The sequence below is a fragment of the Schistocerca cancellata genome, chromosome 4 (assembly GCF_023864275.1).
Source record: "Schistocerca cancellata isolate TAMUIC-IGC-003103 chromosome 4, iqSchCanc2.1, whole genome shotgun sequence".
NCBI lineage: Eukaryota > Metazoa > Arthropoda > Insecta > Orthoptera > Acrididae > Schistocerca > Schistocerca cancellata.
Window position 1 is genome coordinate 501459092 of NC_064629.1, and position 21761 is coordinate 501480852.

Below are 21761 nucleotides of genomic sequence, written 5' to 3' on the forward strand. Positions count from 1 at the left end.
ATTATGTTTCGCTGAATGGTTCATATGCTGATACTTGTTGATGGCCTAGCATTGAAATCTGCAGCAATTTGCGGAAGGGTTGGACTTCTGTCACGTTGAACGATTGTGTTCAGCCGTCGTTGGTCGCATTCTTGAAGGATCATTTTCCAGGGCAGTTCTGTCGGATATTTAATGTTTCACCGGATTCCTGATTTTCATTGTACACTCGTGAAATCATCCTACGGGGAATTCACCACTTCTTCGCGTCCTCGGAGCTGCTGTGTCCCATGCGCTGAATATAACATCACGTTGAAACTAACTTAAATCTTGATAACCTGTCATTGTAGCAGGAGTAACCGATCAATCAATTGCGTCTGACACTTGTTGTCTTATATAGGAGTTTTCGACCGCAGCACCATGTCCTCCCTCGTAACATATCACTGTATTTGACTACACATGCCTTTACCAGTTTCTTTGGCAACGAGATCCTCGTAACGCTATACTTTGGGAACAACCAAATGAAAACAATCTATTCAGTACAATGGAAAACAATCGACTCATTCGGTTGTAGCTTTAGGTATCAGTTGAATTATTCATTCATTATTTGTAGTGAAACCAGCCTATGGGAGTAACCGAATGGAAACAATCGAATCAGTCGGTTGTAGTGTTATGTATTTGTTGGATCCATCGTTTCTTTCGCGAGGAAACAGTCTCTGGGAGCAACCAAATGAAAACAGTCGACAAAATCCGGTAGAGTTTAGCATACAGTTATCCAGTCCAGTCTGCATGTAGGACTGCCATTAAGTGAAGTAAACCAGTGGAATACAATACAAACCAGGGTATACGTACATAAAACTTACCCCATTCACAGGTGTAAACGAAGAAATGCCAATGGTAAAATATGCATTGTCACATTCATTTAGTTATGTACTAAAGGACTAATTCTTCTTTTCGTCATTTAAGACTGATAATAACTTTATCTTGGTTCAAATGGTTCCGAGTACTATGGGACTTAACATCTGAGGTCATCAGTCCCCTAGAACTTAGGACTGCTTAAACCTAACTAACCTAAGGACATCACACATATCCATGCCCGAGGCAGGATTCGAACCTGCGACCGTAACGGTCGCGCGGTTCCAGACTGAACCGCCTAGAACCGCTCGGCCGCACTGGCCGGCCTTTATCTTGGAACTCTTCCATTTGGTCCGTGTTTTCTGATATTGTGAAACTGATAAATAGATTGCTGTGCGTTAAACTGTTTGTTCGGTCTGCAATAAATAACATGTAACCAGGAAAGCTTCACTGAGAGTACAAAGCTGAACAAGCAAAGTTCTTTTAGGGATGCATGAAAAGGAAAAGAACAATGGCAAATTTTTGCGACCGTCTTCATTTTCTTTTACTGAAAATGTGTGATGAAATAAATTGATTGTCTAGCCTCACTCAGATTGCGCCGGCACTCCACGTCAGCGTCCTGCTGCTATCAGTGCCAGGGTGGCAGACGGCGCAAGGAGGTAGCCATTCTCCGCTAGCGCAGCACCGAGCAGTACTGCGCACGCTCCGGCTACCAAGCCACCTCCTCGCGCCAGCGGTGACCCTAGCCCTTACAGCCGCAGGTGGAGCCTATGGCAGCAGCGGAAAGCGCCCATCACAGCGTTGCACTGTCTGTCGTCCATTCCACTCCCGCCCCCTCCCGGAGAAGGATGGAAAAGTATGTAAGTGAAATCAGTCAAACCCAGACTGCGAGTGAAACATTCCTACACTGACGTACCCGTCGGTTGCATCACATTATGTGAAACCACTCAAACCTGGATGAGAGTGACGTGGCCGCAGATCAGTTTCATTCGACTGAAAAAACTAACTGAACAAAAAAAAAAAAACCAATCGATTAGCAAATTAATCAGTTGTTGAAAATCGGCGTCATGCGTATGCGGTATGGAGGGGTAAGTGGTCAGCACAACGCGCTCCCAGATCGTGGAGCCAGTACTACTCGGCCGCGTAGCTCCTCAGTTGTCATCTCGAGGTTGAGTGCACCCTGTACCAGTCCTTCCACCAAGGAAAAATCCTTAGCAGTACCGAGAGTCGAACCCGGGTCCTCCTCATGGCAGCCATCTGCGTTACAGAGGCGGACCTATACGTCGAAAATACATACAAATTTAATCAAGTATTCTTACTACCACAAGCACAATAAGGAAATCTTCGTTGTTTGCTACACTCCTTATGTTACGATTTTAATGGACATAAGTGTGGTATGGACATACTGTTTCTTTTTCAGAATAATTGTTCTTGTTTAAAACTCCAGAGTAATTTTGTAAAGGGTCCCTAACATTTAGCTGCATTTCAAAACATAAATTTCAACGAAATCAAACAGTTTATGATGTATATATGATTCCAAATGCTGCATTTAAATTATTAAATTCGTGACATCTGACTGCACTTACCATGCCTACGTGCATTAGCTATAGTTAACGCCATACCACAGAAATACCCACAATCAGCATTAAATAGTTTCTCAAAATGCTGCTATCAGAAAGTGGCACTCCGTAAAATGTCGTTTAGCGTGGAACTCAATACTCGATTGGTCTGAGAATTTTCCTCATCTGCTCCAATTTCGTAAGAAAGACGTCATTCCTAAGAGACGCTGTAGTGAAATAAGAACAGCTAATTGGCTGGGTAAGTAGTTATTACTAACCGTGCATATAGATTTCACTGAGCGTACGTTCTCTGTTTTTGAGTAGTGCATGTTATTTCTAACATTATTTGAATTGCGATTTCTTGTCTCTGCGTCACATAGTAGCGTTGCGATTACTTGGTTATCTTAATTTTGGAGATATTAGTGAGAGTCTTTACAGCTGATGTGCCAGTATAACAGTTTAAAACTGAACATAATTTATGGCTTAGAGCTCAGGAGCAAAAATTGATACGAACTCAGACGAGGCTATGGTCGAAATGAATTGAATAGTGAGGAAGATATGAATCTGATATTCCGACAGTTATTTCGATAGAGCATTGACAAAAGAGAGTACGTCTATACTTCGTTGGAGAATCAATCAACCAAGCGATCTACCTGGAAATGAAGTGATAAAAGGAAACGATTCCGGTGTTACAGTACCCAGACTGTAATGACGTGCGGTTCAGTGAAACATTGTAGTGTCATGTAACGTAAAAGGTGAAGCACCTGAGTTGGCAATGTTTGGTGATAGAGGTTTATCAAAGATGCGAAAAATCTCAGGTAGTGAACTAATACGTTTTTGCAATAATAGGACGTTGGTCATTAAGCAAAGATAGGACAGATAGAAATATACGTGGATAACAATCTCGTGTACATAGTAGACAACGTACTACGAATCCGGGACGAAATTATCAAGAATCGAGCGCTAAGAGGTTTAACACTAGAAGCCTTCCGCTGACAAGTGTTGAGCACAGACAAGGCAGACTACGGCTAGCTATGTCTCAAGCTTAGACGTTCGTACAGGGTATCTACATTTTTAAAATGTTTTCTCTGAAGCATTGTGACATCTTGTAGTTACATTTATTAACACGTATATTACTTTTGGATGTAGTTGTAAAATCGATGCATGTATTTATCGAAAAATATTGATCGCTGGGCGACATGGGCCCTTCGAAAGGTCAACATTCGTGGTACTAAAAATCGCAACGAGGCTGTAATAAAACTAGTAGATTCGTTCACATTAATGACTACAATATTTACCCTTAACACTTCACGACACAGAAGATATACTGACATGCATAGTACCGATAAGACGCCAGCTTCAAACTGTGATAAAAAAGAGTCGACAATAAAGAGAACGAATCTGATCGAAGGCTCGCATAATTATTGTATATGATAAAATGGATAATGGTTAGGATGTAGATGCAATATTGGGCCGTTTTTGTTTATGGTAATAGAGATGAGGAAAATACCGAAGGAACAGCGATAAGATGTAACATTTATGTCAGTGTTTGAAGATGGTATGTAGGTGAATCAAGGATTGATCCAGTCAGAAGTCGTCGGCGACGTAACTTTCATAGTGGTTTTCGAATGTTCTAACAGGTAGTGACACTGCATAGAAAACAACAGCCGTAAAAGCTAAATACGATAATACCGTCATCAAACTGTTTCCAAAAGCGACAAATTTGTAATCATGAGCAGTATCATAATAGAAGATTTTACAGTAATAATCAGTTAAAATCACGAGTTCGAGGTGTCATTAGTTTTAGTAATGATGAAGGAAATGGAGCAAAGGATTTAAGATGACTGTAGTTCCGAAGGAGAATGGAAAGAAAGGAACGAAGATTGGGTTTAACATCCCGTTGACATCGAGGTCATTAGAGACGGAGCACAAGCTCGAATGTTGTCGAGGATGGGCAAGGAAATCAACCTTCCCCTTTTAAAGTAACAATCCCAGCATTTGCGTGGAGCGATTTAGAGAAATCACGGAACACCTAAACCTGGATGGCCGGATGCGGGTTTGAACCGCCGTCCTCCCGAATGCTAACCACTGCGCCACCTCGATCGGTAGTTCCGAAGGAGAAGCAATGCTGATGTTTAATGGAGTTAGCTGATGGTTTGAAGCGATTTGTTGAGACAAAATAAGTTAAGTAAGAACGGCAGCAACTTGTTGTTGTAATATATTGAGAAATATCGAACAGACATTGGAAATGTGCAGCGGACAGTACGCAGCAGTAAAAATACCGTGGAGGAGGTGAGTACTGGGATATGTGTCATGGGGACATTGACAGGAGAGTCACACTAATCATTCTGATGGATAGAGAAGGCCAGAATCTGAAGGATATTACGATTTCTGCTAAGTATAGAGAAGCCAAGGTAGAGAAAGACGAATAAGGCAAAAAATTAAGTTCACCTGCCGTACGAGAATTTGTCAATCCTATGAAGATAGCGTTGGACGAAGATCGTGCAAACTGCACGAAGAATGTCGAAAAGCCTCGTGAAGATGCTCTTACGGATATCTGATGGATAGCCGCAAAGAACAAGTCAGAAGAGGACGACAGTGCTTAGGGAGGTGTAATGGCCTTACCAAGCATCAAAACCAACAGACACATATAGAAAATATTTAGCATAGTTCACTGTTGCTGTTTGCTTTTACTTATTGTCTTTTTGTCATTTATAAATAGTGAGTGAAGCTCACGACGTTAGAAAATGGAGTTCCAAGTGAAAAAGTCGGATCATTTCCAACATATTCTTCCGTTTGAGTTCCATGACAACAGTGAAGGCAGACAGGGAGATTTGCGTCGTGAATGAGGATAATGCCACGGGACAGAGCACAGCAAGAAAATAGTTTTATCGTTTTAAGGAGGATCGTTTTGGCATTAGTGGCTCTCCACGTCGGGAGAATGTATTAACTTACAATGATCCATGTCTGTGTATTCGAGAACTGGCAAATGTGATGAACTATGGTCATCCCACTGTCGTGCGACATTTGTATGCAATGGCGAAGGGTCACAAATCGGGTATGTGGGTACTGCATGATCTAAGCACGGCGGTGGGTGCCGCCCGCATTCTACTTGCTCAACACAGTTGACTCATGAGCAACACCGACCATTCCCACCCTTTAACGTTACTAGTGACGAGAAATGATGACTTATGCTGACATAATGAAAAGAAAGGAATATTTGAACTCAAACAAAGCAGCAATCCCCGTACATAAGACAATATTAGGCACCTCGTGGAACAGTGACGGTGTGATGCACTAAGAATTGCTTCCTCGAGGTGTAACCATCATCGCTGACATTTATTGTCAACACCTGAGGCGCCTTGCAGACGCAGTCCAAGAATAACGACCAGGAAGACTTCGTGAATTGATGCTACTCCACGACGCGCCCACTTGGATTCTGCTAGACTGACAGAAAATAGTATATAGGAGTTGGTTTGGGAAGTCATTCCGCACGCACGCTATCTTGTACCCTCAGAGTTTCACTCTCCGCTGTCTATCGAACTACCTTGAAATGTGGTTCGAGCATGGTTCGATGAGCTCTGCGGATCAAAGCCACGTGATTTCTATAGTCGCGGAATCGCAAAGTTACTCCAGCGTTGGCAGACTATTGCAAACAGTGAAGGAGAACACATAATTGAGGACTAAAGTCTCTGTTATGTGTATCTGTTACGTTTATTAAACTTACTGAAAAACGCTGCGAACTTGTGCACCAATCTAATAGAAAATTCTGAAGGTTACAGAAATGTTAAAGGTAATCTAATGTAATGTTAAAGGTAATCTAAAATCACTTCGAAAGGAATGAGTTGAGAAACAAGCATCATAGGACGTTGAAAGATGATAATATGACATTATATTCACTGACGACAGAGTCTAAAACACAAGAAAACTTTGGTGCGATAATCTTTTGTTTAATTTGGTATGGGATCTGTCTCAGGATTTAACATCTCGTCAGGATAATCACTGAGGCACGGTACAAGCTTGAATTGGAGAGAGAAGGGGAAAGGAAATCGGCAGCGCCATTTAAAAAAAAAACATCCAGGCGTTCCCGATAAGCGATTTGAAGAAATCACGCAAAACCTAAAGGTGTATTTGAACCACTGTCTCCCGACAGCGAGTCCAGTGTCTTACCACTATGCCACCTGTGTCGGTCAGGACCTTGATGCATTAAGACTCTACACAATATGGAGTAGGCAGATTCTGAGAGAGATTGCAAATTAAAAATTAGGAGGGATTTGTCTTGGAAACTGTGTTCTTGAAGGTGAGAAAAGTGTGTGTTATCCAAATTCAGTGCATGAATCCAATAAAAAAGAAGACGCTTACAGTGCCACGAGCAGAAAGGTGGTTGAGTGGAAGTAGGCAAGGCAGTACTGTGTGCTCTGCAATGCGAATGATGTTTACAGGTGGCGTCAGAGACGACGGAAACAAAACCGTTGCTATAGAAGGCGTGAAGTGTAAATAGGACTCAGTTTTTCCTTTACCGTGTAATATATTTTTTAAGCACGGGATTCTGTGCTAATCCCTTCCTTTTAACTTTGGCGTACCACCTTAAGCGAGCTACGCATGCATGCATTCATGCATTCATGCATTCATGTATGTATGTATGTATATATCTACGTACGTACATGCGTACAAGGTGACAATTTTTGAACTACATAAAAAAACCTAAATTAGTTACAAACTACGGCGTGCACGCACTTTATTCAACATGTAAACGTCACTACAGGCATTCGAATTTAGGTTATAACCTGTTGGATATGTCTGCTATCATTGGCGATGATGGGGCGCAGACGAATAGCAAAATTCTGCATGACCAGCTGAAGTGTTCGAACATTGATGCTGTCGATGAATTCCAGAAGGTCTGTTTTCAGCTCAGCAATGGTTTTGGAGTTATTACTGTACACCTTGTCTTTAATATAGCCCCACAAAAAAGAGCCGCATTTGTTCAGATCCGGCGGCCAATCGAGGCCCATTCCAGGTACCCCAAGGCCAGAATGCGGTCCCTAAAGTGCTTCTCCAGGACATTAAACACTCTCCTGCTCCGATGGGATCGCTCTCCGTCTTGCATGAACCACATCTCGTCGAAATCAGGGTAACTTTGGATAATAAGGATGAAATTATCTTCCAAAACCTTCGTGTACCATTCGGTAGTCACCGTGCCATCAAGGAATATCACACCGCTTTTTCCATGAGTGGGCATTGCACAACACACTGTCACTCGATGAGTGTGAAGAGACTTCTCGATACCGAAATGCGGATTCTCAGTCCCCTAACTGCGGCAGTTTTGCTTCCCATCATGCCTCGCGGCCAACTGTGCACTTTGAACCACCTAACGCAAACCGTACAGACGTTATGACGATTTTATTTCGTATAGTTCAAAAATGGTCACCTTGTATGTATGTATTTATCTCTCTCTCTCTCTCTCTCTCTCTCCGTGTGTGTGTGAATGTGAGTGTGTGTGTGTGTGTGTGTGTGTGTGTGTGTGTGTGTATAACGTGATGTGGATAATGATGTGGAGTGGCTCTAAAAGCAGTTACCTTTCCGCTCTGAGTTACTAAATAGAATCTCCGTGAGTACATTTCAAGAACTGTTATATAATACTATACTTCAGCATCCCTTATTCTTCATACTACTGTCAAGAATTCCTTGTAAACATTTTTTTCTGTATTAATTTTTGTACAGTTCACTTGAGGATGCCTCTTCAATTGACGCGAAACCGGTCATGACTTTGAATAAAAGTACTTTACAGCCACTGAATCATTTCATTAAAAATGTGACAACTTAAATGCGACTGCCTCCAAGTTAAAATAAAAAGCGTAACAGACGTTTCTAACAAGTAATTCCATTGGCGGAATGGAGAGCACAAGTAAGTAATTACATGTCTAGTGACAAGATATTTTGACCATAGTCGACATAATTGTCTTGAGAGATTCAGCAACTGTTTAGATAACTTAGATAATGCTCATTTATTTTTCCGTCTCAATTGCCCATTTGCAATGAAATTACGTTTCGATCACTCTGGATCGTCTTCAGATCTGTGTAGATACGTCAGCAACCCGTCTTGTCTACTCAGAACCACATATAAGAATAACTCGCACCGTGAGAGACTTCATTCCCATGTCGAAAATGAGATTCTACAATATCTGGAATAAAGTCTCAAAGTAATTAGGTCGTGAGCATAAATGATGACAAAAAGTTAGAATTATAGCCCCTCTGGGCCGCAGATGCATAGGCAACGGCCACTGCCTACCATCTCATGCATTAAGTGTGAAATCCGTGTCAGTCGTAGCCAACATACCAGTCACATACCCGCTTACAATTAAAAGCAAAAATCTGTCTGAGAAAATGACAGCCGACCAATGTTCCATTGGTCCCAAAGTAATAACTACCGCCAGAAAAAATGAACCTGAGATTATCATTAACAGAATGAATATATTATTGCTTACTTTTCAGTCATAGTTTGTGGTGCAAAAAGTAAGTCGTTTTAGTTAAAACACTCACTGTCATTCTGTAAAGAGCTGCTATCGTATTTTTTCCGAGGTACAATACAGAGACATTCTGTGGATATAAAAACGCTTAAACATGTACAGGGTGTTCACGCACGACACAAGTGCTGTGTCCGGCGATGTGCTGTAACTAACATCCATGAGGAAGGTTGCAGCCTCTGCACACTCTTCTGCCCGTTAGGACTGGGGGAAATGGCGAATCGGTTTTAGCCAGGCACATTAGTAATGTCCTAAGAAATAAGTCTGAGAAAATTGTTGTGTTGAATTTAACGGGTCAGGATAGTGTGTCGGTAGCATATGCTCACCGAACTGAGGAAAAACTCAAATCGATTCCTTACAACACAACGGCAGCCCATCGTCTAAACTGTTCAGACACCTTGTTCTGATCGTCAGTATTGTAACTAGGTATTGCAGTCAGTGCATGACAGAGGGTTCATTCTGAAATGCTCTTTTTTCTGATGTATCTATCACGGTACGTTAACTCTCAGAACAATTAAATGGTGGAAATGGAAAATATTCTAAGTGCCATTGTTTTCATAAAACGCGTTTTTAATGGGAGTGTGTTCTCGATACCGTGTTGCATGTGTCTATCCTCGGTGCAAGTGCAAAAACACGGAGAAAATCTTTCTAACATGCTTTAGTAACTGGCGCATGGTCTTTGCGCCAAGCTGTGCATCCCTGTAGAAGTTCAAGATTCAAAAAGTACGCGTAGTTGTTTCCGTTGACCACACTCCTACTAGTCAAAAACGTACTTCGAACCGACAAGTTAATCCTCAGACTGCTGTTGACGTTCATATTACATTTATTGTTGTTTACATCAGCTGTTGGGCAAAATATAACCAACAATAAATGAGAAAAATAACAAATGTAACATCAACGTGGACAGCCATCTGAAGGTGAACCTGTCGGCTCAAAACCGCTAACGGAGCTGTTTGTGTAAATAAATAGTATTCGGATTGTTAAGGGCGGCTGGCTGCAGTCTTCTTAATTGCTAGAACCAAATTGAAGAAAACTTTCTTATCGGCAACTAGAACTAGTCATTTTCATGGTACGGCAATTCGACCGTTCCTAATAAAGCATTTATTTTCTAATTTGTCTCATTACTTTTTGCGTTGGTGCGACGAGCAGCACAAAACACATACTCCATTTTTTTGCATACAAATCCGTCATGTACAAATAGAGATACACTGGTTTCTCATTCTCCTGAAAAATCTGAAATTTTGCTCTGCACGCATTCCACTTCCACTCTTCAGATGTCGGAGTTCTGAGAATACTCCTCATGACTCTGAATTACCTGAAAACGGGAGTTTGCTCCGCTGTTACTGCTGCTCGAATTGCTGGACAGATTCTTTCGCCATATCCCCCGACGTGGTAGATATGTGGACAACATACGACCAAATTTCTTTGGAGAACTGGCAACTAATGAAGAGATCAACATTGTAGCACTCAAACCAATACGCCCCGTTTCGATGATCGAGGGAAAGAAAAAGCGAATATAGCGATGGGAGTCTGTCTCCCCAGTTACATTTCTCGTGAAAAGCTTGCCACAGTGCTGGAGTCATACGTAGAACAGAGGCCACACACACACACACACACACACACACACACACACACACACACACACACACATCACGCACAAGCGCGCGCACGCACGCACATACACACACACACACACACACACAGAGAGAGAGAGAGAGAGAGAGAGAGAGAGAGAGAGAGAGAGAGACAGACAGACAGACAGACAGAGTTGCCAACGCTCGATAACGGACCGAGAATAAAGGTGCTTGTTAATCTCAAACCGCTCTGTCACATACGGCGAGTGCAATCACTCTTCGTGCACAACACGCGGTTTAACAGCACCCCAAATTCGGCAGTTGCATGCATTCACTGCCCCGTGAAGAGCAAAATGTGCCCAGCCACATGTCATCAACCTCGATCAGTGCCAGAAACCGAAGGGCAAATTTAGAAGTTCGTGCGGATCAATAGGTTTCAGTTGATGCACCATCTGGATTTTGTACGGGAACCAGTGGAAACTACACCGCAAAACTTTCAATATTGTTGACCACGGGTGTGTACAATTTTCTGCTCGAGCAGTAGCTCTACTCAGGGCATGTGCTGCACGGTCTGTTACAGCAATGGCATTGTCATGATTACTTCCAAGAAATTAAAACTTTCATTTTCAATACTAGACCTCACGCTGATCTCCGAGTATTTGATACCTCATTTGTAGATTTTTGCCTCTTCATTTGGCTACAAAAATTCGGACAATAAGCCAGTGTGTAATTTATAGGGGATCTCGTTTTCGTTCCACTTCAACATTTGACCAACAAACTAAAACAGAAACCGAAAACATTGAGGGTCTTTATGATTAAAGTAAGGAAGCAAGCAATATTATCTTGACAGCTATCCTTCACATCGTTTTAAATGGGACTAGTTGAGCATACAGCATTGCCCAGATATATAGTCATTCCGGTCTTCTATTGGTCCATCTCGTCTCCTCCATCCCCTCTGTCTGTCCCGTTCCTCCACCCCCCACTCGAGCATCTGCTCTTGCCTCTCTGTCCATCTCCTCCAACTCCTACCTCTAACCATATGCTCCTTACCCCTCCATCAATCTGTCCATCTCCTCCTACCCCCCTCTAAGTTCAATTCCTTCTCCTCTGTTCCTTTGTCCATTGGCCTCTTGCCCCCTCTCCCTGTCCATCTTCTCCTCTCACCTCTCTCTATCCATTTCCTGACCCTCCTTGTTCACGTCCTCCATCCCGTCTCTCTGTCCACCCCTCAAACCCCCAATTCCTATCCATCTCTTCCTGTTTCTCCCTCTGCTCATTTCCTTGTGCCTCTCTCTCTCTGTGCGTCTGCTCGCCCTCCCTCCTTATCAAATTCCTCCTCCTCCTTTTCTCTGTCCATCTGCCCCCCCCCCCCCCCCGCAGGCCAACTGTCAACTGTTCCTTCAATCTCTGTCCATTTCACCTCTAAGTTCATCCCATCTCTCCCCCTCTCTTTGTCCATCTCCTCCTTCCCCACTTTCTGTCCATATCCCCCTCTCCCTCTCTCTCTGTCCATCTCCTCCTCTCTATCTGTGTCGATCACCTCCTTCCCCCTCTCTGTTTGTCCACGTCGTCCACTCCCCTCCTCTCCTCAACTTAGCACCCCCACCCTAACAGGAAGTTGCTGGTTCTTAGCCCCACAGAATTTCTTTCCAGACAGTAAGAAACATATGAACTACATATGATTAAAATCGATCCAGGGGTTTATGAGAAACTTCTTATGCATAGTTTAGCCCACGAACATAAATGTCACAAATATTTAACATACGTCACAAACATTTGTACAAATATTTCACCTGTAACTGTATCGAAATTCGCCCTGCAGTATCGTTTTCGCCGCTCCTTCCGTCATGTCTCCTGAACTTTGTGTCGTACAGTGATAAAATTTTGCAGAGACCTCCAGTGATGTGTGTGGATACTGTCTGCAAAACGTGTTGCGAATAGAGTAAGTAGCAAAGAACTAATAAATCAAAACTTCAGGTCTGATGCGGCAGTTTTACTAAATGAACATCGAAAATGTAGCAATTGATAAACTTTTTTTCCGTTCATCATTTTTTAGGGCTTGTCAGCAAGAAACTGCTTGTTCAAGGTTTGAAATTATGTCTATTCTCATTCTAAAGTACTGGAAGAATATAGTGTGGTTACTTGGGCGTCGTGAGCTACACCACTTTTTCGTCCCCACTACCAACCCCTTTGATAGGTAGGTGGTTCTCACCCCCACAGCGATTCTTTCCACACAGTAAGTGATATGTGTGCCAAGTTGAGGTCCATTAGTTCAGGAGGAGATGTGTAACGTACATACATATACACATATATACATACATATACACTTACATATTTCTACATGTATGGAGGGTGCTAACTGCTGAACATTATCTACAGAAAGACTTGCTATTAACTGCAGATGTATTTTGCCTGACCGTTTTATACCTCTTTTCTTTACTGCAAATGCCCACTAATTACCTTTTTCCAAAAAAAATACGAGAATACTAAAATCAACAACATTATTGATGTGTATACTCATAAGATCAGTAATCAAAAACAAAAAGCAGTTATTTTGCTTAAAATTATGAGCCATAATTGATTTCTTACATACTCGTTGATAAAAAATATCCAGACACCCCTAAGGAATGCAGAATTGACCAATAGATGTTATGAGAGGTAGATCCGTCAGTATGAAAGGAGGCTGGGTATTGCGTTGCACATTATCAGCAGAATGGGTCGGTCAAGGGAGCTCAGTGGCTTCCAACGTGGATCAGTCATTGGGTGACACGTGAGTAACAAATCCATCGGGCATATTTTCAACTCTTCTAAAGCTACATATGTCGACTGTTGGTTATGGGATTGTGAAGTGGAAACGCGAAGCACTAAACACAGCTAAACAAAGACCATAAACACCTCATATACTTATGAGCAGAGCCCGTCGAGCATTGCGGAGGATGATTTTAAAACATCGCTTGCAACTAGAGAAAGGGAACACTCCTGATTTCCAAAATGCTACCAGCAGTTCAGCTGGCGCAATGAAAGTGTGTAGGATGTTAAAAAATAGTGTACCATTGTTGAGCAACACCTCACTTACCACACATCTCTTTTGCCTAAGCTAAGCAACAATTGAGGTGGTGTTGAGAGCGACGCCATGGACAGTGGATGACTCGGAACAAGTGATTTGTAGTGATGAATCACGATATACCCTGTGACATTCCAATGGCGCCAGCCGGAGTGGCCGAGTGGTTCTAGGCGCTACAGTCTGGAACAGCGCGACCGCTACGGTCGCAGGTTCGAATGCTGCCTTGGGCATGGATGTGTGTGATGTTCTTAGGTTAGTTAGGTTCAAGTTGTTCTAAGTTCTAGGGGACCGAAGACCTCAGAAGTTAAGTCCCATAGTGCTCAGAGCCATTTGAACCATTCCAATGGCAGGATTTACGTTTGGTGAATGTCAGTAGAATGTTATCTACCATCAAGTATATTACTAACGGTGAATTACGGAGGAGATGATGTTCATCTGTGAGGCAGTGGTTTGTGGACTGGCCTGCCCAGAGTTCCGATCTGAACTCAATGGAACACCTTTGGGGTGCATTATAGCGTCAACTTCACCCTAGACCCCAGCGTCCAACAGCGGCATTTCTCTGACTTCGGCTCCTGAGGAAGAACTGGCTGCCATTCAGCCGAAGATATTCATACTTCTCCATACTTCTCACTAAATGTCTCCCCGGCAGAATTTACTTGTCATATGCATCACATATTATCCCCACTAACAGGTGTCTAGGTGTTTTATGGACTTTCGGCTTTGGTAAAAAGCATATTTGGCGGTCTCTGACGGTGTTTCCAGCGCTGGAAGACGAAACGTTAGGCATATATGTAAAACCTAATGTCCACAAAAAGTATCACAAAATAAATTAACAAATGTCATTGACATACGTTTTCAAACTAAATTAATTCCGGAAGTTCGATAGTAGAACGAAGCGTCACAAAATAAAAGCCTTTCAACGTGGGTCCATCACTAAAGAAGCTACAGTTTCGTTCGTGTCTGTTGTTTAATTTTTTTATGTAGAGTTAATAAGTTTTGCATCGCTCTCGAATGTGAATTATCATTTTTGCGTCAGCTGTAATACAAAATTTCATAAAAAAGCGTAGAAAGAATGAAGATAATTGGGATCCCAAAGCACTACCCTTCACAATGATATCCTTAACTGACAATAGAGGAGAGCTGAAAGAAAGTAGTGACAGTGTGCTTAACGTACTAATTAAATAAATGAACTGTAGTCACGTACGGTCTCATTGCGTATCAATCAACGAATTACTCTCCATTGATTGCTCCTTGCTTGGAAGAGAGATAATAGATTGCTCTGTCAGTAATAACCACTATCATTCCTTCAACAACGATCCCTTATACGTACCAGCATCACAACATTGTCTGACAGATTCAAGACGATAAACGTAGTAAGGACTACGTACTCAGCAATACGCCAAAAATTACCTGCCCATAAGCCACAGAAATCTACCACTTAGTAGTCTTAATCTAATCATTAGGCCGTTACAAACTGAAAGTCTTATATCGACCGTTTTCCCGAGGAAGGCAGTGAAATTTCTTTCGGACACCACTAGCATATAATTAGTCTTACATATAAGTTACAAATTCGAGCCACGCAATAAACTGCTTTTACGGGTGGATGTATTTGTGAGTACAACGAATTGTAAAACAAGGCTTCTTTGCATTAATCATGACTCATGAGTAAGCAGTACTGTCGCTGAAATAAGAAGTTAGTGGTATCGTTACGTACTTATAATGGACACACTACACGAGACGTGAACTATACTGTTTCCACATACTACTGTAAGCTTTCAACACTGAGTCACCTGACAGATAATAACATGTGAGACATAAAAGAGTAGACTGGGAAGTAGGTCTTCAGGCGGGTGTGGCTTTGCTCGCAGTGCAGCCACTGTAGGAGAAGTTCTCTGAGAGATGTTTAATTCATTACAAGATGACCTCTCACCATTATCCACCACAAGTATTCTTAAAACTAAACGATTAATTTGTCTGTAAGGCCATCGCAATAGGTAACAAACAGAAAATGAAGATATTCCGGCATTACGCCACAAATACGTTCATTTATAATTTTATGTACACGTTGCAAATGTATTAATTACTACACTAAGGCTATAGCATTTTAATAAATCTACCAGGGGATAACATACACTGATGTGCAAAATTTGACGAAAGTAACCTTCGCTTGATGTGTCTCTGCCAAGTAACAGAGCTTGATGAAACTTGGACCATTCATAGAATGAACTACTACAGTGCAGTACCACAGATAATTGCAAAATATACACCATGGGACGTATAGAAATGGCACTTCTATTCTAAGACAATAATCAAACAAAATTCACCTTCATTCATGTTGGTCCCCTGTTCTTCACAGCCGGCCGGTGTGGCCGAGCTTCAGTCTGGAACCGCGAGACCGCTACGGTCGCAGGTTCGAATCCTGCCTCGAGCATGGACGTGTGTGATGTCCTTAGGTTAGTTAGGTTTAAGTAGTTCTAAGTTCTAGGGGACTGATGACCACAGATGTTAAGTCCCATAGTGCTCAAAGCCATTTGAACCATTTTGTTCTTCACAAAGTGTGGGACACGGGTTCTTAACTGGGTGTGTGTGATCATCAGGGACAGTGATGTAATCTCTGCAACGTGCTATCATACTGGCCATAAGGTTGGTGAAGAGTTCTTATGGTAGGGCGCTCCATTTCTCCATCAGCGCGTCTGACGACTCCTGGGTGGTACTTAGTGCATGTACACGTACTACAGTACATCTACCCAAAACATCTCACATGAGCTCAGTGGAGCTGAAGTCTGGGGAACGGGCCGGCTCCGCCGAATATCCTGTCGTTCCAAGAAATCCTCCACCTGCGCAGTTCGATGCGGTCGCAGGCCAGTCCACAAACCACTGCCCACTGCACCCCTTAAAGGTGCACATGGGAGAGGAGTACATAAAGTCGACCTCTGATTGTACCGTGTGCAAAGATTTGAAGGTTAGTACGCCCATGCAACGTTATGCCTCTACACACCATAACACCTGAACCGCCAAGCCGTCACTTTAGACAACGTTTGTGGGTGCATTATGTGATCCCACCTTTCGCCATGTTGTTGTTGTTATGGTCTTCAGTCCTGAGACTGGTTTGATGCAGCTCTCCATGCTACTCTATCCTGTGCAAGCTTCTTCATCTCCCAGTACCTACTGCAACCTACATCCTTCTGAATCTGCTTAGTGTATTCATCTCTTGGTCTCCCCCTACGATTTTTACCCTCCACGCTGCCCTCCAATACTAAATTTGTGATCCCTTGATGCCTCAGAACATGTCCTACCAACCGATCCCTTCTTCTGGTCAAGTGGTGCCACAATCTTCTCTTCTCCCCAATCCTATTCAATACTTCCTCATTACTTATGTGATCTACCCATCTAATCTTCAGTATTCTTCTGTAGCACCACATTTCGAAAGCTTCTATTCTCTTCTTATCCAAACTATTTACCGTCCATGTTTCACTTCCATACATGGCTACACTCCATACAAATACTTTCAGAAATGACTTCCTGACACTTAAATCTATACTCGATGTTAAGAAATTTCTCTTCTTCAGAAACGCTTTCCTTGCCATTGCCAGTCTACATTCTATATCCTCTCTACTTCGACCATCATCAGTTACTTTGCTCCCCAAATAGCAAAACTCCTTTACTACTTTAAGTGTCTCATTTCCTAATCTAATACCCTCAACATCACCCGACTTAATTCGACTACATTCCATTATCCTCGTTTTGTTTTTGTTGATGTTCATCTTATATCCTCCCTTCAAGACACCATCCATTCCGTTCAACTGCTCTTCCAAGTCCTTTGCTGTTTCTGACAGAATTACAATGTCATCGGCGAACCTCAACGTTTTTATTTCTTCTCCATGGATTTTAATACCTACTCCGAATTTTTCTTTTATTTCCTTTACTGCTTGCACAATATACAGATTGAATAACATCGGGGAGAGGCTACAACCCTGTCTCACTCCCTTCCCAACCACTGCTTCCCTTTCATGTCCCTCGACTCTTATAACTGCCATCTGGTTTCTGTACAAGTTGTAAATAGCCTTTCGCTCCCTGTATTTTACCCCTGCCACCTTTAGAATTTGAAAGAGAGTATTCCAGTCAACATTGTCAAAAGCTTTCTCTAAGTCTACAAATGCTAGAAACGTAGGTTTGCCTTTCCTTAATCTTTCTTCTAAGATAAGTCGTAAGGTCAGTATTGCCTCACGTGTTCCAGTATTTCTACGGAATCCAAACTGATCTTCCCCGAGGTCGGCTTCTACTAGTTTTTCCATTCGTCTGTAAAGAATTCGCGTTAGTATTTTGCAGCTGTGGCTTATTAAACTGGTTGTTCGGTAATTTTCACATCTGTCAACACCTGCTTTCTTTGGGATTGGAATTATTATATTCTTCTTTAAGTCTGAGGGTATTTCGCCTGTTTCATACATCTTGCTCACCAGATGGTAGAGTTTCGTCAGGACTGGCTCTCCCAAGGCCGTCAGTAGTTCCAATGGAATGTTGTCTACTCCGGGGGCCTTGTTTCGACTCAGGTCTTTCAGTGCTCTGTCAAACTCTTCACGCAGTATCGTATCTCCCATTTCATCTTCATCTAAATCCTCTTCCATTTCCATAATATTGTCCTCAAATGCATCGCCCTTGTATAGACCCTCTGTATACTCCTTCCACCTTTCTGCTTTCCCTTCTTTGCTTAGAACTGGGTTTCCATCTGAGCTCTTGATGTTCATACAAGTGGTTCTCTTATTTCCAAAGGTCTCTCTAATTTTCCTGTAGGCAGTATCTATCTTACCCCTAGTGAGATAAGCCTCTACATCCTTACATTTGTCCTCTAACCATCCCTGCTTAGCCATTTTGCACTTCCTGTCATTCTCATTTTTGAGACGTTTGTATTCCTTTTTGCCTGCTTCATTTACTGCATTTTTATATATTCTCCTTTCATCAATTAAATTCAATATTTCTTCTGTTACCCAAGGATTTCTACTAGTCCTCGTCTTTTTACCTACTTGATCCTCTGCTGCCTTCACTACTTCATCCCTCAAAGCTACCCATTCTTCTTCTACTGTATTTCTTTCCCCCATTCCTGTCAATTGTTCCCTTATGCTCTCCCTGAAACTCTGTAAAACCTCTGGTTCTTTCAGTTTATCCAGGTCCCATCTCCTTAAATTCCCACCTTTTTGCAGTTTCTGCAGTTTTAATCTACAGGTCATAACCAATAGATTGTGGTCAGAGTCCACATCTGCCCCTGGAAATGTCTTACAATTTAAAACCTGATTCCTAAATCTCTGTCTTACCATTATATAATCTATCTGATACCTTTTAGTATCTTTCGCCATATGAGGGTATATTCAGCACTGTCGGACCTGATTTTTTTCTTGGTCGAGGTGTGAAAGATATAGTGATGTATGTGTGCGCTTACCTTCAAATTTCTGGACGTGGTAAGCTCTCCTGTTAACGTCACTGTGATACTGTACTCCTTACGCATGTGCGTCTTCTCAGAGGTTAATTGAACCATAGCTTCATTCTTATGGCTGATAATGACGAGTTTTTGTCACTTGCACGGAGTGACCTTGTACGGACAAGGAATGTGTTGACATTTGCACGGAGCCCAGGACACTATAGGTAGTGGACAGTGTGTTCCAGAAGCAGGATACACCGGCCTCTCAGCCTCTACCTGTGTCGTATTCTGGGCAAGGCCAAACCACATTTCTTGCAAAATGTTCGCCGTCCCCGTCCTAGTTCGTAGTGTGCATGGCTTTCTCCCAGAGGTCAGTACTGCAGTTGATCTCTGACTGGAAATTAGTGTTCCGTGTTTCAATGCTGAGATAAGGGAGTTCACAGAGACCACCAAAGGAAAACCTTTACTGATCTACAACTGGCACCAGTATATCGTGAAAAATGCAAACATAGAAGAAGTGGCTTATTTGCGCTGTGTAAACTTTAAAGAGAATAAATGCAATGGAAGACTATCCACAAAAAACACAGTTTAAGTGGTAGGTGGCGATGTTTGTATTCCAGGTGAAGCAGCAAATGAAGTGACAAAAAGTTCTGTCAGCAAAGAAGCGGACAAAAAGAACAGACAGAACAGTCTCGTCAGCTTACGTTGAAGAAGTAGGGCAGCTCTTGAGTCGAGGCTACGACTTAGTAACATCGTTGCAATCATACAGAAGTGCAAGACAATCGTTACATCGAATTAGGAGAAAATATTTGGGAGCTACACAAGATCCCACCGATTCTGGAGTAATATTCTTCAAAGAAAATAATTTTCTGATGAATGATGGTAGCAATTTTTTACTTGCAGATGATAACAGGTGACCGAATGACAAAATACTGGTGTTTCCCAGCGAAAAGGGAAAACTGTGTTTATCAAACTGCGAATCATTATTTGTGGATGTAACGTTCAAGAGTTTGAGCAAACAAACTGGACAGTTGTTTAAACTCTAAGGCGACCTTTGTAATTCTTGGGAGAAAACAAACACCATTCCAGTAATTTACGCTTTGCTGACAAATAAAAAGCTAGAAACATAAAACTTCTTTTAAAAAATAGCTATTAAACTAACGTGCCTGGATGGAAGCCTGTATCTACCATGATGGAGTTCGAAAGTGCCATCGTCCAAGCAGTTAAAAGCTTAGCTCCTGGAACAGAGATAACTGGTTGCAATTGTAATTTTAATCAATGTTTGTGGAAGCAAGTTCATTGCTGCGGCCTCATTGCATCTTATGAGGGAAAACGAGGAAATACACTGTCACATATGAATATTTTCTACTGCAGCACATCTTCCCTTGGTGACGGTTCGCTGTATATTCATGAGAATACGCCTGGAAACCAAAAGATTCACGACTATTTTGTGGATCACTGACTCGATGACGTACAAATACCAAGGGAGATGTGGAAGTACAGTGGAATACGCCATCGCACTAACAAATGTCCCAGGAGGATGAAACCGAGGAATCAATACATTAATATCAAAAGTTCATCCGAATATTTACTCATTAGCGAAAAATGTTGAAGAAGATGCGGAGTAACATGCTCATAAGTTTGACCTTTAATGAGGAAATAAGGAAAATTAGCAATGAAGACTGACGAAACGATTGCAGAGGCTTTAAAGAAATTCCAAACTGATGGGAACTTAAAATCATTTCTGACTTCTTTTGTCTATGTACAGAAGTTACAATGACGAAGAAAACGTCACAATCATTTAAAAACTTGTAAATATTTAAAAGTAGTTTAATATACTCATTGGCAGACTTGTAAGTATTGTAGAAAGAGACGCACTTTTCGTGGTGTTCCCTGGAAACGATACAAAGTCAGTTGAATGTCTTTTGAAACTTGTAAAATATCCATCATTTGTATTTGCAGCTCCTTGTGTTGACCGTGTTTGCAGTTAAAATTGTAGGATGTGAGGTCCGCCAGTTATGCAAAACACAGTTTCTTTCTCAGTGCCCAAACTTGATTCAGCACCACTGTGCCATCATCAGTGGGTTTTCGTTCTATTTATGAACATTTTTATTAAATGTGAACCTTTCCATTAAATGATTACAAAATTATGTGGATGTTTAGGTCAAAGAATAGTTCGTTTCTTTCTGTTAATACCTTAACACTTGGTGTGCATGATTTTTCCGGATCACGTGTGTATTATTTACTACTGGTAGCTTGTCATCTGCAACCAAACGATGTTCATGAGAATTTTTTCTGGGAGGTAGCCTATCATCTAGAATGCAATTTAGTTTGTCGGGATATTTCACGCCTATATTCGTTTTTACTTACGTTTTCGTGTGGCAAGCCCTTTTATTCTCCGCTTCGTGGTGAAGTGAAAAGTGCTTCTACGACCTTTGTGGAAAATACGTGTTATATTTACGTGTGCATCACGACACCTCGCCATGTTACGGAGAATAAAAGGGATTGCCACACGAAAACGTAAGTAGAAACGAATATAGGTGCGAAATATCCCGACAAACTAAACTACATTCTAGATGATAGGCTACCTCTCAGCAAAATTTCTCATCAGCATCTTTTGGTTGCAGATGACAAGCTACCTGTAGTAAATAGTACACAAGTGATCCGGAAAAATCATGCACACCAAGTGTAAAGGTATTAACAAAAAGAAATGAACTATTGTTTGAAGTAAGCATCCACATAATTTTGTAATCATTTAATTAAAATATTCACATTACAGATTAAATGAAACGGAAA